Source organism: Zosterops lateralis, assembly GCF_965231275.1.
Source record: "Zosterops lateralis genome assembly, chromosome: 3".
Taxonomy (NCBI): domain Eukaryota; kingdom Metazoa; phylum Chordata; class Aves; order Passeriformes; family Zosteropidae; genus Zosterops; species Zosterops lateralis.
Genome location: NC_139764.1, coordinates 104844173 through 104863676, shown reverse-complemented (window position 1 = coordinate 104863676; position 19504 = coordinate 104844173).

Below are 19504 nucleotides of genomic sequence, written 5' to 3'. Positions count from 1 at the left end.
CCTCTCAGAGACACTTCAGCCAAGGAAAGGAATATGGATTTTTTTTTTTTTTTTTTTTTTTCAGGAATAAAGCAGAGAAATGGCCAAGAAAAGATGATTTTAAGTTTGGAAAAATTTAAGACAAGAAATTTTGTCCAGGCTATGTGCATCACAAGCAACTTTTTGTGCTGCTGTAAGTGACAAGCACTTTCCTTAACACTGACTGTGTAAAATGAAGTGTCACTGCACTTAGGATTGTGAGCTCTGAGACCACAATAGAACATGTCTTACTAACTTTTCTACATCTATTGGAATGCCTATATGCGAGCTGGTGCAAAAATCCTGAGAGTGATAAAGCATCAAATATATACAGATGGTATTTTTTTCATTCATTACATATCAAGAATTCAAATAATTGTTTTGTACTTTCTAGTGTTACACCTCAACCTGACTAGCACTGGAAAACACAACCAACTCCTTGTCTCTTTGCTTTCGTGTTGTCTGACAAAGCTGTAGGTCTTATGTCATATATAACACAAGGTCTTATAGGCAGGAGAAATTAACGCATCCTGCAGCACATTTAAAATAGATCTGATGAATATCCTTCATCAGAATGGGACTTAAGTGATTCCACCATATTTACGAATGGGGTGACCCACACTTCAAGAGAGTCATTGAGGTGCTGAAGCAACAAAGCTGGTGGAGGGTCTAGAGAGTAAATCATGTGAGGTGTGGCTGAGGAAGTTGGAAGTATTTAGCCTGGAGGAAAGAAGACTCGGGGGGGACCTTATTGCTGTCTGCAACCACCCAAAAAGAGGGTGTATCAAGGTAGGCTTTGACCTCTTCTCCCAGGCAACTGGTGACAGGATGAGAGGAAATGGCCTGGAGCTGTTCCAGGGGAGGTTTAGGTTGGGCATCAAAGGGTCATCATGCCTTGGAACCAGCTGCACAGGGAATGAAATCACCTTCCCTGGAAGTGTTCATGAAACAACTGGATGTGGCACTTAGTGCTGTGGTTTAGTTGACATGGTGTTCAGTCAAAGCTCAGACTTGGTGATCCTGGAGATAATTTTCAGTCTTAATGATTCTATGATTCTATCGTTCTATGCATAGGAGTTAATTTGATCACACATAATAATATGAAGTCTGACAATTGATAACAATATCCACTCTAGAGACCACTGCTTTTCTGGCTTCCAGGAAAGGTGAATTGTTCTTAAAAAATGTTAATATAAGCTGACACTCTCTCTGGGATCATTACACGGAATTATTTTATCATTCCATTAAATTATTTTGATCTCTTTTGTTATAGTACATACACTTTAGTAATTTGCTGTAGCACTTCGTAACATCATAAATCTTCAGGTAAGTAAAACTGATATTAAACATTAAATATTATATATTTAATATGCCTAAAAAACCCTGGCAAAATACTTTTGGACTTGGACACTCCTTCATTATATGTTTGATAATTCAGTGCTAGAAAAAACCCACTTAGCACTGAAGTTCCAATTTGTTTGATCTGTTGTGACCACGTAGAACTAAAAGCAAATATCTCAGTGGCTTCTCACTGAAACTTCCAGCTATCTTAACAAGTAGTGTACTTCGTGTAATACACAATAGCATTGGCTTAGCAAGGTTTGACATATATAATTCCACTAAAATGTAGGGCTTCATTAAAAAAAAAAAAAAAAAGCCTCTTCTTAGTTAACTCCTTCTCCAGAAGTGAAAAATATTTCTAGTATGGAAACAGTGAGTGGTTTTCAGGAGAAGTTTATGTAAACACAGTAACAAGAGGAAGGGCCAGCAAGCAGATGGTCTTCTTCTGACTTCTCATTTTAGAGCTACTGTAGCAGGTGTTGAAAAGGCCTTCCATTCTCCTGATGTAATAATGAGGGGAAAACAGACCTTTAGGAAAACCACAGAAAAAGAGTAATGACTGTATATTCTGTCATGTATCAGTGGGAAACGTTCAAAAATGCAATTCCTTTCATGGAACTGATTAATATTTCAAACAAACGTGTGCTGCACAAAGGAGATGTGGCTATTCACATTGGCTATAAATTACTGCAAATTACTCCAGAGGAAGATTTGGGAAATGAGCATCAATTTTCACCAAGGCCAGGATGTTGGCAAGAAAATAGTTTGTATTTACATTCTAGAATTTTCATAACATCAACTTAAGCCATTTCAGAGTAAGTGTTCTTCCGATTTTGTGGGATTGCAGCCTCTTGTGTTTTCCTTTCCCTACCACTAATCACAAAGCAAGTGCATTTACAAACACACTCAAAGCTGGGCAAACATAAACACATGTTGTATCCACTTGTTAGAGAACATGTGGAATTATCTGTCACAAAATATCTATGAATATTAGAAAATTTAAAATTAATTTTAGTTTATTCATTTCTTCAGGTTTTAAATTTACTTTGGAAAAGGGGAAGAACTTAAAGAGTTTGAGAAAAGAGAGACTATATTCACAGCAACAATCCAGAATTCTCCCTTACTAAACCTTTTCAAGTCTTAAAACCAAATGAGATCCTAAATTTCTCCTCTTTCTTCAGAAAAACACAACTTTTATGGTCATCACTCCCCTCTCTGAGATCTAACATATGCTCCTGAGGTCAGCTGGCTGGAGAGAAGACAGAGATCTTTCATTTTATTGACTCCATAAATAGTCAAATACTAATGATTGTGCTCAAGTTTCAGGAACATTTAGTTCACACCAGACAAGCTCAGTGTATTAACATTATAAATCACATCCGTTGGTATTTTTCATCACAGTATTTCTATGGTTAATCTTCTGATTTGGGAGCTGTCTTTACAACACTGAATGTCTGAATAGGAAGAGCGTCATTCATCAAACAGTCTGACACCAATTTTATTGGCATTTAAACTTATTACAAGTTGATTAGCATTCTGCACTTATTCTGATTGCTGGATTTCACTTACTTGGGCTTATAAGATATTCAGAAATAATCTCAGATTTTATAAGGCTCTGTTTTTTCATATCCAATTTGAAAAACTCATCTTCGGTTTTGTGGATGTGCTGATGTATTTTCTGCTTTTGATAACTACATTTGGGTTATATGTAACCAAGGCCAAAACAATAAGCTCTAATGTTTAAAAATATTAGATTTATTATAATTTAAATTAAGTGAATCTGAGGCATCAAAAATAAATAGTCACACTTAAAATCTTTCAGAAATAAGCCCTATAGTTCTCTGATCTAATACTTTATTTTTCTCTATGGGGAAGAAGAGAGCTACAAACTAAAACTAAGATTTCATTAAAATTGTCTTTTCTTAGTATGAATCATTAAAATTTTATATCGTATGAGTGAAATTCCACAAATGTAGATATATCTGCTGTAAATAAAGGAGATAAAAGTCCAAATAAGTAACAAAATATGTGCCTTTCTGCACTTAGAAACCTCAAGTACTAATAGTCTGTCAAGAAAAAGAAGATAAGTTTCCCTTAAATTTATCTCCTGGATATAATCATAAATCCATAGCATAATTTAAGTTGGAAAGAACCTCTGGATATTTCTAATCCAATCCTCTACTCAAAGCAAGGTCAACTTAGATCAAGTTGCTCAGGTTCTTGTCCAGTCAAGCTTTGAGTTAACTCCAAGGATGTGAGTTCCAGAGATTTTCTGGAAAATTTGTTCCATTTTTTGGCCACCCTCATGGTGAAAACTGTTTCTTATGATGTAGTTGGAATTTCCTGTGGTTTTCACATCAGAATTTAATCACTGAGCATCTCTGAGAAGAGTCTGGCCTGGCCTTCTCCATACCATCACATTAAGTATCTGTAGGCAGCAGAAAGATCCCAATTCCTCTTCAATGGACTTGCTCTAGTATGTCCATGTCTTTCTTGACAGGGTGCAGTACCCTGGATGTGGTGACACAAATTTCAGATAAAAGGAAATATTCACTATTTTTATAGATATTCTGCCTTTTCCTTTTCAGCAAGACCGTTCCTAGAATAAATAAATAAAAAAAATATTACAAAAAACTGACTTTTGGTAAAGCATTGACTAATTAAGTCAAGTGAGGAATGAAGATGAGGGTAGGGTAAAGCTGTCTGTGGAAGTGGTGTCTAACTCAGAACTGTGTGAACAACCTGGCAGTACTGGTGACTGCATGCCCTGGGTCTGCTTGATGTGCTGATGTAGACAAAGAATGCCATGGTACATCTTGAGAATCCTTTTCCCTACTTTCCACAGGTGTTTAAATCCAGAAACACTCAGTAACATTGTCTATCTGATCTAAGTCATGAGGACTTCAGAATAAAATTCATATTAGTGTCCAGCAAATAAGCAACTTTTTTACTTCTGCCAGGAAGAGTAAATAAATAAATCAATAAATAAACCAGACAGAATGTTCCAAAGATCTACAAATCAGGATTTTATTGGCCAAAGCAGAAAAATGTGTTTGAGTGAAGCAAAGTGTATTAGTAACAGTCCTTATCTCCCATCAGGGAACAGCTATCTGGAGTGTCCCTGAAGGAAAGAGGCACATCTATGTGGCAGCCAAAGTGCAAAACATCTTCAGCTTTACAGGGGGGAAAAGAGCATCTTTCACCCCAGTCCAGACCTAACCAGCAATCTGTGAAGTTGCATCACCTACTTCCTGTGCAATGCATCACTTGCCAGATGTGCTGGGTCAGATCAAAACTCCATCTAGTCCAAAATCTTTTCTCTGACAGTGGTCAGTTACAAAGATGTTAACAAATAGGTGTGGGCAAAAATCAAAAGCAGGAATCTGAACAGCCACGAACTTAGAAATCAAAATTCTCAGTTGGGTCAGAAATTATGCAGAGTTTCTATCCCTAAAACAAGTCCAGTTAAATCCCTGCCACCATCACAAACTCTGTCTGACAGCAGCAAATTCAGTGTGTGCTGGTGAGTGAGTGGAAAGACACAGGAAGTGAAGAGACAAATTCCATAGCTTGAACTCCATGCTTTGTAATAAACATTGGTTTTAAATCATTGTGGAATCAGCCCAAGAGAACTGAATTTTTCTGCTGCTTGTTTCAGTAATCTATTAAAGACATATACATACTTGCATAGTCTCTCACTCTATCTTTTCATTTTCTGACCAGCTGGATAAATGTTGATAACATGGTACATAATCCTAATTTTAAAAAAGCTCTGTACCTCAAGGATGTGTGTTTATAGGATTATTGGACTTCTTCATGACCTAATAGAAACTCTTCTGCCAAAGGATGAACTTGATGCAAAGGCCAGATTTTAACTGGAAACACCCTTGGGTTTTTTTTCAGCAGAATGCCACACACTCTGTGTGGGAATTCTCATGTCCAGGAGAGTCTTTCAGGGATTACTGAAATATGAATGCTGTTCATAAAGCACGGCACCTGAAAATACTCTGATCAATACAATTCACATAGCTGTGGATTAGGTTGATTAAAGATGCAGGTAGGCATTTATCCTCTGGATAACTGGGGTATGTAGAGGAAACAAGATGCCAGAGATACATAGGATATTCTAAACTAGTGGTTCTGGTGCTGTTATTTGCATTATAACCATCACTGCAGAGTTTCACTTTCAAAGATCACACCCACAAATCAAATCCAAGTGTGCTCAATTTATTCCCCCCACCACTAACAAATGTCAGTCTTAACTCCAAGCTCAAATTGTCTCCTTAGAATAAATCAACAAAATTCTCCTATTTCAAACTCAGTTACGACCACAACATTTTGCACCTGCAACAATAAAGGGGCTTAGGAATGAAATTTTTCCAAGAGAAGGCAGCTCCTACTACAGCAAACCAAGGGAAGATCTGTTCATATGAGTAAATGAGGGTAGGCAGGCATGGGAGGAGACAGGTCTCTGACTCCCCTTACCCCAAAATGGCCCACACAGCTTGGCCACAGAATCAGTAAGAGCATGTAGGTGTAAACAGAAAAAAAGAAGTAACACCTCTTCCTTCTGAGCAGGAGTGAGGTTTCAGTCCCCTAAGTGCCATGTATATCCATACCTGTGTGTTGGTGTGCACATCTGTAAGGATGACATCTGTTCAGGATCCAGAAGATGCCTTTGCACTGAAGTTTCAATTCACTGCTCATCAAAAGACACCTTCCAACAGCTTATCCTTGTGCTGTTTCCATTCTCCAGCAGCTTTCAGGCCTTGGAGACTGACAACCAGACACCGGAAAGTGTTTCAACAAAATGTTTACTAATGCAAAAACCTAGCAGGAAGCCTTGAATTTTTATGTAATACCCATGAACTCAAATCAATGAAAATTTCGGTTCCTCTATAAATGTTTCAGCCAGCTCTGAGCAATCCATAGCTGACACTTCCTTTACTCCAGGAAGCTCTAAGCAGCAAGCAGCAGCAAAGGTTTCAGTCCAAGCCATTACATTAACAGAGCAACAACAGACCCTGTGCCATGTGTCTGACTACCAAAGGGCCGCCCTCTGTCCACCTGGCACAGCACTTTGCACCAATGCTGCTCATGCTGCAGAGACACAAAACTCAGCAGTCACCAGGGGTAAACGTCAGAGCTGAAAGTTAAAGGAGAGGGACCTCTGCTTCAAAGGTCTCACCAAAACACCAATTTTGAGTGTTTGAGTCTCTACTGCAGTTTACTTTCCCCCCGTGTTTTTGAATTTTCTGTAGAAGCTACAGTTTTTCAGCCCTGTCCTTAACCACTCCATAAAAACAGTGGGGGATCGACTTGACTTAGCTTACATGAAGGGAGCAGGGCAGGCTTTCCAAATTGGCAGTGTCTCTCCTTGGCCTGCTGAAGCCAAGTGTGCTGCCAGCAGGCCCCAGGTGTGCGCCACATGAGCAGGTGAAGAAAATAAAAAATGTTTATATGCATCGCGATGACAGTTCTGAGTCCATGTAAAGCAAAATACATGACAAGGAGTGTGGTTATCCCAAGACACCAACATTCCTCATGTGCACAAACAGGCAGGAATCCAAAGGCACTATGCCTTCATCTTGGAAAAATTCACTGGACTGTTGCTTTTTAACATGGGTTTTTATTTTATGTTTTAAAAATTGATTTGTTTTCAGTGCTACACCTTTTTTTTTAAATATATTTTCCTCAAAACAGGCAGCAAGGAACTGTTTTACAAGACAGAATCTCATACTGCATTTACATGACTGCCTAAATTTAAGTCAGATCAGAATCAACCACACAGAAGTCCTTTCAAAAACATTGATTAAACTACCCTTTGAAAACAAAGTTGAAATTGGAATTGTCCCTATGGCAAAACCCTCCATGCTTATAGAGCTCAAACAAGAGAGATCTAACACGCAGCGTCTTTTAAAACAGTACGTGGCACTCCTGATCAAATCCTAGGAAGTGTCCCAAGCTGACAGTCTGCTGATAAAAAGCTTATGCACAACCAAAGCCAAGGGAACTTTATGATAAAAAAGAACCTTCTTGCTCTGTGTTCCAGTGAGGGGAGGCAAACATTTTTCTTTTCCTTAAAGAACCATTCTGGTTATATTTGTTGTATTTCTTGGACGAAACCTCTTCTCTTGGACAAATGGAAATTCATGTCATATTAATGCCAACATCCATCCATTAATGCACATTCTATGACATGAAAAAGAATCATCTTAGAAATACATAGTAGATATGGGCAGAAATGCTACAATGAGCAGATCAGACCACCACATCAGAGTCTCTTTGGTAATTTATGATTCCATGAACAGTAAGACAAAAAGTGACAAAAATGCTTTACATGTGACACAAGGAGATGAAGTCTCAGATACTAAACCTCAAGAAATTTTATATACCAAACTATTTCAGTTTGGTATGTGCTGAAGCTTTCTATTAAGGTTAAGAAAAGGATAAGAAAATCACAAATGCATCATCCATCTAATTCAAATTCTAAAATGGAATTTTGGGGTTGAATTTGTTGTTACGTACAGAAGAACCTTTAGTTTTTAAAATCTTAAATTATACTGTGAGATTTCCAAAAAAATTTCCAGAGCAGTCACACACCTGCTTGATTCAATGCCTGTTTCCAGCAGACTGTTAGCACAGAGGTGTGTGAGTGAAAACAAAAAGAAGGTCGAAAAAGCATTTGTATGTATACGCTTTTATCTAAGCAGGGACATAAATTTTAACCACAAGAATAGGATCATTCCTGGTTTAAACTGAACAGCAGAAAACAAAATGGGCCTCTTGAGATTTTATTACCATCTTCACTTTTAAAAAAAGAATATCTTTTAAATCGTAATCTACAAAGTAAATGGACTATATATATATAGAGAGAGCTGCATCTGTTTCAAAAACATGAAACAGCCCTGAAGTTGAGGTTGGGAGGTAGAGAACGGGTGGCTTCCAACCAAATGAGTTACTAGCTACATTTTGTTTCCTGAACGTGCACTAGCTGCTCAGCTCTGTGGATTGTTACCAGCCTCAGCATTTTTTAAATATTTCCCATTACCCTTTATTTGATATTTTATGCTTCCCCTCATAAACCCTTGAAGCAGATTAATTGTGCCTGTGATGTTTGTTTGTAAGTACAGCTGCTCTTCCTTCCAGTTTGTTTTATAATTGTGATGTCTCAAAGATATCCTCATAAAACTGACGGGTGGATCTGCAAACAACCAGAGTTTTATCAGAAAGGAAATCCAGATTAAAGTTATTGGAGAAAACATTTGAGTAATGCTAATGTTACCAAATAAAATCACAAAAGAAAACTTTTAAAAAAAGCCATCACTCCTTCTCCATGTTTATCGTATGTATATAAATACTGCTAATCCTGTGGTTTATGTTGCTCAGTATATACAAATATACAATTCTGGTACAGTAGGATGTCTTAGAACAAATAATAAATCCAAACTCAATAGTCTAAGATGTATCACTAATTGGTTTCAGGGGCTTACATGCTGTACCTCCAACAAGTGCTATATTTCAGGATTTTTTGTTTATTCGTTGGAAAGAATGGTGAAGTTTCAGACCAAAGCAATTGGTAACTATAAAACCAGATCAAATAAAGGTTTCAGTTTGAAAGAGCACCTCTAAAGTCCGTTTGTGAGATACACTGTTCAGCTGTTAAATGTCTTGTAAGTTTTCCAGGAACTTTGTTGAGCTTTCTTCATAAAATCTATATTATTTTCATTGAAGATTAATGATAGACTTATTAAAAAATAAAAACTTGGAGAGACTTTCTGTGATTATGAGCAAGGGTCATCACACTACATTACTTTGGAATGTTTTTATAAGCTTTGTCAGTAGAAGTACACTTTAAAAAGATCTATAGACCAACTTTTTCAAGACTCTTTTTCATTTTTTAAGGATATAATTTATTTTTTTCTCTTTCATTTATGACTACATGAACAATACCAAACAAATATCAAAATATCACTCTCAGTTGCATCCACACAGTACCATTGAATCTCATTTCATTATCACTTGTAACTGAGCATCCATGGTCAAATCAACAGGGCAAGGCATGTACAAGACAGGGAGGATTGTGCTTGTGGACTTGCACAGGTCTGCACATTGCAAATGAAGACAGAACATGTAGAGAGGGAAAAGAGCCCCTGGTCCTCCATTTGTCTTACCCAAGGCAGGACAAAGGGTTCAGAGTTCTACATGGCTGCCAGAGAGGATTTGTGTTTCAGAATGGAAAACCTGCACAAAACAAGCAAGGGACCCTCTGGGGCTACTGCAGGCAGTAAAGATTGTCCCAGGAACCAGGTGATGCGAACCAGGGAAGGCATAGGGCTGCCAGCCCCTCAGCAGGCCATCAGGGTGCAGGGCTTTCTGCTTTCTTGTCCTGCAGAGTAAGAAGTGGTATCCACTGCTGTGATGTGGCAGAACCAAAACAAATAGAGGTGTCCAAGATGAGTGGCTGGTTAGCCTGACTTCTCCTTGTCCCTGCCTCTCTGATGGAGAGAATCGCCCTGACTTTTACAGAGACTACCACTGTGGAATCTGTCAGTTTATATCGACTCAGATATCTGAAAGTGATTTAGGTAAAAGTATAAGCCAGGTTTTTCACAATGCCCAATGTGAGCTACTTGAAAAGCAGGTGAAAGCCAAGAAAGCTCCTCAAAGATGCAGTGGCTTGGGCTCATGCCAAACTAGGGCAGCACCATCGTGGATGGGATTAGTTTTGCCTTTGCTTGTCCATCAGTACAGACAGGGGTCTGCAGAATGCAGTTCAGGTTTTACAGAGTAATTATATGCTAGAGGATACTGAATTATCCTGGTGGTGCCTATTTCTCCAATAATTAGAGGGAACAAACTGTGGCTTTGATCCTAACTCTGGCATCTTAATTGAATTACCTGAATTCAAGCCCCTGTGTTTAAACATTTTTCTTCAATCTTATGTAACTTAAGTAACCACCTGTATTGGTATGCACATTTTTAAACAACTTCCTAAAGTGCAGAGTCATCAGTCATTGCTAGAGAGAACAACATTTGGCAGAGAGAAAGAGTATCATTTAAAATAAAGACTTCTATCACTTTAACCTAAAGGAAAATTGGGATTGAAATGGTAGAAGTACACTGGATCATTTTGGGAAATTCCTGTAAACAATGGTGTCAGCATACCACCTTCTGTTGCTAAGTATCTGACCTTGAAACCGAGGAATAAGTTTAGACAACCTAAAACCTTTTTCTAAAACAAAGAAATGCAACACTGTTGGAATTTGTTTCCTTCCTCAGAAAACTCTGTAGTCATCAAGATGTCACTGCAGTCTTTCCCAGTTTGCCAGTATTAATGAGAGAAAAGGTGTTCAATGTCATTGAATTATAGAATATCCTGAGTTGGAAGAGACTCACAAAGATCCCTGAAGTCCAGCTCCTAGCCATTCCCAGGATAATCCCAAGAATTATACCACGTACCTACGTATTTGGAAGAGGAAAACTGCAGATGTAAACTGTGGTTCTATAAAATTATATCAGCTAAAGTAGCAACACCTTGTGAATCTTGAACATAAATTCACATATAATTATTTTCATACCAGATGAAAAGTCTTCAGGACTAGAAATAAGGATCAAATTTGTTGCCTTTTATGAAGCATCACTCTAACAATTGACAAATCTTATTCTAAAGAATCTAAATGCACAAGAACCAAAAATGCAAAAATTTCCACTTCGAAGAAGAAAACAAAACCTCTTAGATAGGGTCACACAGCTGTCCTTACACTACTGAATTAAAGAGTGCCTGACCATATACCTACCACCAGAGCAGGATTGTTTGATCTGCTACCCTCTCAGGTTGTTCCTGGTATAGTCTTGGCCTAGGCCAACTAATATTCTTCAAAACTGTTCCCAAGCATACTCTGGGCATTAGCATGTGTCAGAGATTACTGTCTGTAATTTTTAGTGTGATGTCCTGTGCTGGAAAGCAAGAAGGTTGAAGAGTGTGGATGTAAGCTAGGTCATGCAGATGGTCCTTGTGAGAGGAAATGGGCATCAGCAACCTTTGGTTTCCCAGTTAAAGGCAGGGCCACCAGACATAGGCATGGGACTTGATCAAATGCAGCCCTCCATCCATCTGAAATATGCCACTATATTCTCCTTCACACATTAAATCTACACTGCTGATCAAAACCTCAGTGTTCTGTTACTTCCCAAACTCAAAACACCAAACAAAAACTGAGATAAACCTTACCCTTCAGCAAGTCTTCTGATTACCCATCACTAATTATGCCACAGAGTCCCCCATCAGCATGGCTGTTGCTGTGCCAGTTCATAGTGACATCCAGGTCTCCCAACACCTATATGCCAACATCCCGTGATGTTTGATCTGCAGGAGTATTTACTGTCTCCATCACTACTGAGTTAACTTCTGGAAGATTCCTGGAATAGGCAATTGTACAGTTCTCTGCAAGAGGGCCTGGGGTTCTATACCTCTGCAGCCACCTTCATGGTTTTCCCTAATTCCTGCAAAAGTGCCGCTAGCCTGTGGTCATCATGTCAATTTGGTCATTATGGTGGTGGGCCCTGAAACTGGGATTAACCCTAGGCACAATGTAGCAATCATTTTGGTTTACTACCAACCTAAACCAGATTTGAACTGCTGACCAAGAAGTGAAAGGCTTTGTATCCTATTACCAATATCCTAAATCATCCAGCCTCCCCTGCAACTATACTTTTTTGGATTATTATGTAGGAACAATAATAGAATACCCTATAAACAGGTTCTTTAGATATTCAAACATGTCAGGTTGTACTTTCTACATTTTCAGATAATTGTGGAGTAAATATTTGTTAAATGAAGTATTTTACATCTGCCTTGGACCAAAGCAATCTTTCTGTCAGTAATACCACAGAACACTTGTAAAAGTATGCCGGCCATTACAGAGTTATGCACTCTTGGCAAATACAGTCTTTGAACTCATGTTACTGTGCTGCCAATAAAAAACATGTTCTTTTTTATCAACTGGATGTCTTTCAATTATACAATCATTGTCTGACAGAAAAGCAGTTGAAATGGATTTTTAAAAAATCTTTTTTTTTTCTAAATTTCACACCAGTTGGCAAAAGGTTAATATTCGTTTGCCTAACTCTCAAAGAGACATTTGGTGCAGTTCAACAGTACAGCGAAAATACTGTATAAAGATCAAAAGGCAAAAAAGCATGCACACTTTCCTATGAAAGACAACACATGGTCCTTGCAGAAGGAAATGCTGCATTTCTTTCCCATACATCAGATCTAGTCCTTCACCCCATCATGGTGTTCATCTGCAGTAAAAGCAAATTGTGCTGGAGCTGGAGGCATGGGCTGACCAACATTTTCATTATCCTTTTTAATCCTACAGAACACCAAAAGCAACTGGTCATCAAAAGTAATAAAATAGCTGGTTCACTCTAGCCTGGCATTACACAGACATTCATATATGCAGCCTAATTCGGACTAATTTGGACTACACTTAAAATTGCTAAATTTTCTTTCCTACCACTGTAACCACAGTGAAATTACTTTTCAAGGATATCATAGCACTGAAAACACCCACCTCCTCCTAGTCAGAACTGACCATGACAGCATGGATACACTTTGTGATCCAACATGCTGCCATACTTTATCCATTCCAGCACAACACCTCACATTTCCAATATGTGCACAAACTTTACTTCATTTAGGTTTACACCTAACAAAATACAATTTCAATACTAAAGATATGTCAAGGTGACCTCATCACTGAAATGCACATGGCTGCATCTTTTTCCACAAGCAGTGCTACTCCTTTCACACTTTGAAAGTTAGTTTCACCTTCCTATTAAAAAATAATGCACTTTTAATTGTCACCTATGTAATCACCCTCTGTGTCTACTCTTCTTCCCACGTGCAATTACACTAGTGTTTGCCTAACTGATGTGTGATGGCACTGATGTGGGGTGCACTTGATCACCCTTTATTTTTAGTTGTTTGTTTTTAATGAGGGAATTTGTCTTTCTAAGTCATTCCTCTTTGCATTGCCTGCTGCACATGACCCCTCACACAAATCAGGATTTACAGAGAGCTATTCCATCCATCTAAACCCCAGATACTCCTTTAATTATGCCTTCTGTTTCCATTGGTTATAACAGAGACTAAAGGACAACTGAAAATTCTAGGACAACTTTTGTTGAATGGCTTTCTAAATTAAACACAACAGTAAAATGCCTGCAATTAATAAAGATGAAGATGGATTCTATGTAACACTCACCCAGGAAGAACCATTAATGACCTTTGCCTAAGATAGCCATATTACCTCATACCCTGTGTGTTTCACTGTCTTGTAGAAACAGGGGGTATAGATTATTACATTTATATTTGAAATACTAATCTTAAATTGTCCTGTTGACAAGAGAAAGATTTTCTTTCAGAGAATGATTTGCTTAACATAGATGTCTGTTTTGGTAACTGCACTCTAAATATCTCTGTTTCTCTCCCCTGACTGTATGAGGAGTTTTGATAATTTTCTCAGACTTGTCTGCGTTGTAGTCACCTACATTTACTAATGTATTAATGCTGTGCTAGGTATCTATAACCCTTGACAGGAGGCTTGTAGGGTTAAAAAGTCAAAAATAAGTGAAAAAAGTCCTTAAATAACAAGCCATAGTTCCACCAATAAATCCACAGTTGTAAATGGCCCAGCTCCAAACTTGTCCTCATTCTTATAACATTTCCATAACTAAAAAACTCTTCCATCCTCACAACACCCTTGTCAGGAATCACCAGAGAGTCTTCCTTTCTAGTTTCCTGTATGGCATTTGCTGTGAGAAGCTCCTTGGTAACACACCCTCCCCTGTGCACAGTGCAGAGGTCCAAATGGGTGCCAGGGCCACCACAGAGATCAGACAGAGCAATTCACTAAGGATTGGGCATGTTCCTTCTACAGTAACTCTACAATAACTTTTTGTCTAAAAAGCTCAAACACACCCTGAAAACCAGGAAAAGTATCAAATGTCTTCCATGGGCACTTTCCACACTTTGCTGGTGAGATGTGAGATGCCCTGATGATGGAAAGGGGAATGATATGAGTGCAAAGAGTAATCCTGCCAGATACTGAAAGATGTTGGGTATCCAGTGAGGTTTTACATCTAATGATAACCCCAGACCTTCTGCATCCACCAAGACAAATTAACTTTCAGTGAAATGGGGTTAATTTGTGCCTGTGTAACTTGTGATCATGTGGTCATTGGGTTCCAGTGGAACAGAGTCTCCCCAAGAAATTGTCCCTGCAAGAAACCACAATTGAAATGCTGCTTCAAGTATTTCATTTCCAGCATTTTGAATTGTGAATTGACTTGAATAAATTTAATGTTAATGAGATATACAACCTGTGGAATGGAATTTTTTTCTTCCTTTATCATTGAAAAAGTTTATTATAAACTGGTTTGCAAAGTCAAGCCTCAAATAAAGGCAAAATATGCTAATTTTTGAATGAAAATATTAATTATGTGTACCAATTCAGGTGAATTTGTTCATGTATCTACCAATATAAAGGAGAGCAAAAATCAAGTTAATAGAAATTTTTAAAATTTATATTCTTCTGGCTGTTCCCCAACTTTAATAATCTGACCCCTCTTTAAACTAAAATATCATATCAGCTTTTAATACAAGCCTTACATGAGTTGCAAATTCACAATATGTGTTAAGTCTAAAAAAATCCTCATCTATCATTGCACTACTTGAGCAGTGGCAGCTGGATGTTTCTAAAAGGTTCCTAGGAACAGAGACCACAGTTTAAATGTAATATTATGTTATATTACTCACTCCTGAACTGACCTTCAAAAATATCAAATCCTTACAATTATAAGTCCTGACATTTAATACTTTCCTGCAGACTAAGCGGGACCGTGTTACATTATAAGGTCACTTGTCCTTTGCAGCTCTTAGAAAAACTTATCATTTTAATGAAGACACTAATTCTGACACAGACAGTAATGAAATTGTGGACAAACAATTTTTCTGATTGGCTCAGGTGAATGTATTCTCACTGCACCATGCAGCACTGCAGGACTTTAATAATGCCTTCCTAGCTCACTGCTAGGAAGTATCTGTACTAACTGTATTAACAAGCAGCATATGCTTTGCTCCGCTACCATAGGAAATGACTTGTTGAGGGGTCCTGGTGACCACTGAAGGGTTAACCCTTCCTGCTCTCCTGGGATGCAACCAACAGGCTTCCCCAAGGGCTGCTCTTCTCCGAGCAGTAAGGAAGGGAGCTGCTCCTGCTCACTTAACCATTCAGCCAAGAAGTTGAGCAAAATATCAGATTGGCTCAGGATGTGTTGTACCCAGAAGCCTAAATTATGTCACTTTAGGTACTTTCCTGAGCCATTTACACCCTATGCACCCTCTAGAGTGGATGGCAAGTCAGAGGTATCTCTGGATCACAGTTCAACTAGATAAGAGTGGAGCACCTTGAATAAAGGGCTGAAAATTCTAGCAAAGGCAAAATATTGTTAATTTAAACACATTCAGTGTGGTCTTACTTTGAGCCCAGCCCTGTTGCTTTGCCTACAATATTCAGGTCCAGGTGACAACAGAACAACAGTGGAAGAAATAGGAGATGTTTTCTTTCTTGTATGATCCAGGATCAAGTTCCTTCAGATCTTTCTCATATGAGCTCATGATCCCGTGTTTGCATTTGCTTTGCATTTTTGGGAGAAAATAGTGCAATAGCCAGAACAATTAGGTATGTTAAGTTATAGGCAATAAAGAATATGGCAGAACCACAAATAGGAATAACCAACATATTAGAATTAAAAATGTTATTCCAGATTGCCTCTGGTGCCCCTTCAGAGCAGGTATTATAACCTTTGTGAAACTTTCTACTGTTCACTTCCTTTTTATAGATCAATTTTCAAACAAAATTAACTTTCACTCACAAAATGTATACCAAAAACCCCAAAATCCAGATAATTAATAAGTATATGGAATGAGAAGAGAAAGAGAAATTACCTAAAGAGAAAAATAAGAAATCACTATTTTTTTAACAATTTGCTTCACTTTTCAGATTTCTTCTATCAACAAAACAGAGCATGAATATGTCAGAAATGTGTCTTCTGCATGAAAGTGATACCAGTCTTTTCACAATGACATGGCCAGTATACTTACGTAACCCCTAGATGTGCTTAAAACTGGTTATAAAAAAGTTTAGATCAGCCCAGATGAGAAGTCACCTCAGTGGGCAGACAATTCTTTCATATGGTGATCAAAGTGATGACCATTATCATTTGAATAATGTGGAGTACCTCCTCCAGCAGATACTTTTGGGAACATCTAGACCTATATAAATCCCATTGACCTTGTGCACCTGAATGACCTGCTAAATAACAATGCCAGTCACCCTGAGATCACTCTGAAATCAGTGGGGAGAAAGTGTCTCCATGCTGCTTCTGTGCATGGAGCCAGGGTATGAACACACGCTCTGCAGTGGGACCATGCAAATTATTGTTGCTAGTCCACAGAGGAGGCTGACCCTGATCAACTTGTACTCCCCCAGACAATCTGAGGATAACCACAGGCCAACAACTTTTGCCATGGGCAATTTCAGCACAACCATCTTGCTTTGGAGAATAGGAGAATGTAATAATATAGAGATAATAATAAGAGAATGTAATAATATTAAGGAGGACCAGCTGGCCTAGAGGCCAAAGAGGGAAGCTTAACATTATTGAATTTATTAGTTAGTATACATAGTCCTAAGAGGGCAGTTCAGATGGGAAGCTTGTTGAATTTTTGCTGGAACCCCTGATCAGAGAAACCTACACTGTTCTCAATACCAATTCAAGGGCTTTATATAAGTAATATAAGAATCCCACCAACAAACAATGAAAATATAATCTATAATTAGCTCAAATGCATCTGGAAGTTGTCACCTTCCAGAACTGAGACTGATACCCAGGGGAGGTTTTGTACAAGGAATCCATTTAACAGCATCATTTAACTGCAATCCTGAAACTGCCAAGAGAAATCTCTCCTTTCAAAGCTTTTTTTATTTTCTCACTTAAAGAGATAACTTTTGTGAACCTCACTCTGAGCTGCCTACCACTCATCTTTGGCACACACCTCAATATTATGAATACCACTCCTATGTATAATTTTTAAATATCACAATAATGACTCTCATTCTATTTCTGGATCTGGTCCTGAGTACCCAACAGCAAGAAATCAAGTAAGGAAATTTTATTACCAAGTGGCATGGCTTGACCAGAAGCCTAATCAGAACAACTAACTCCTTTCTCATGACCTTCCTGTCCCAGGAATAGGAGCGGACTGAGTTGATCAGGTAGAAATTTAAGCCCAGGTTCCTACACTCATCTAAGCCTCCAAGGAGAACTACTCAGGAAAGGAAAACGTGTACATTGCCTTTTCTTCTAGTGTGATAAATCTGAAGATGGGTGCTCTGACTGGGAAAGCCCTGGAAGCTCATGGTTCCAGTGTTATCACTCAACATTTCATTCCTGATGATGTACAAGGCATAATGCAGCCCTCAGAGTGCTGTACTGTGCTGTGTTCAAATAATGGGGAGAGAGCGAATGTTTCAAGTCCTGAAGGTGATTGATACCTGTGTAAGTTTATCATGCTGCCAATAAAGCAAGCAAATCCTGCGTCTGAAACAGTTCTCATATTAATGTGTATATGGCTACTGAGTCAGGAAACCATATTCAGAAAGGCTGGATAAGTATTAAATTCTGAGTGTTTCATAATGTACATTAAAAAAAAAATTGTCATTCCAAGTAAAAATGGTCTGATCTTCAAGAACTCACCAGGTTCTGAATGGAGGTAACCTGTATCACTTATGTGAAGACGAATAGCACATTGAAACAGGTAAAATAATGCTACAATGTTTACTGCAGTAGTTGTTACAACAACTCTAAGGTTCTCATTATTCTTTAGGAGTCAGAGCCCTCGTAAGTTTGAGAAGATCCACCAAAATCCCAACTCAGAATGAAAAAAATCAAAAGAGCTGATGGAACTGAAGCAAGACAAGGAAACTAGGAAAAAATTACATACTACAGCTTCTATTACAGATGCCTGATAACTCTTTAATTAATTCTACTTCTCACAGTCTTCCACTATTATTTATATCTGAAGGTAGGAGCCTTGTGCAAAAAAGAAGCAATTCAGTGTTTATTTAATTAAAATCAGCTGTAAATTACCATCAGTATTTTTGATTCTCTATGCCTTGGTCAGACATGAAATTGCACCCACAGACAGGTTGAAGAAAAAGTGATAAATTCCTGGAAAAAAAAAAATTAACTGAGAAACCGAAGACTGGAGAAGAGGCAGCAGGATGGTTGTGATTAAACATATAATGGTTATACAATGGCCTCGATTCTCATTAGGAATACTGATCTGCCTTTTCATTTTTAACCAGCAGACAAGGAAAGGCAACAATGAGCACATAACTAAAACTTCAAATTCCTTCACCTTTTTCATGGAAAACCCTCTAAGTCTGCTATTCCTAATAATCATTACAAGTCATCAGACTTGGAAGATGAACAAAATTTCTTCTTTTGGTGCAATTTGAAAGTAATTATGGGTGTAGCCTAACAATAACTTCATAACTGTCCTACTTACAATGAGATTGATTGATTGATTGATTGATCAAAAAATGTTATCCAGTGTCTTGCACATTTAGGGTGTCTCAAAACCATATCCATTAATAAGATTGTTGGCCTGGAAGTCATAACCCTGAGTAACTCAAAATATCATCTTCCAGATAACAGAATGATATTTGCTCTCAAACATAACACTTTTTCTGTGTCATTGTATAAAAAGCCACGAAATGGGCTCTGATCACGCTTAACCCTGCATATGCTACCCTATTTTGGTTTGTTTTTCCCCTTAAGTAGTGATGCTGTAAGGTGATGTGAGATTTTGCATTTCCATTCACAGCAGAGAACTCCATGGAGTGCTCTGATTTCTGACCTTTATCCATGCCACATATCCTTGCTTAGGAGCATAATCAATTTGGACAGCCTGCTGTGCCCCATACTGGGATTTACAATAGCATAGACTAAATATTATCCATTTAAACTTATACCTAGAGATCCCAAGCAAGCAAGACCGGAGACATTTCCT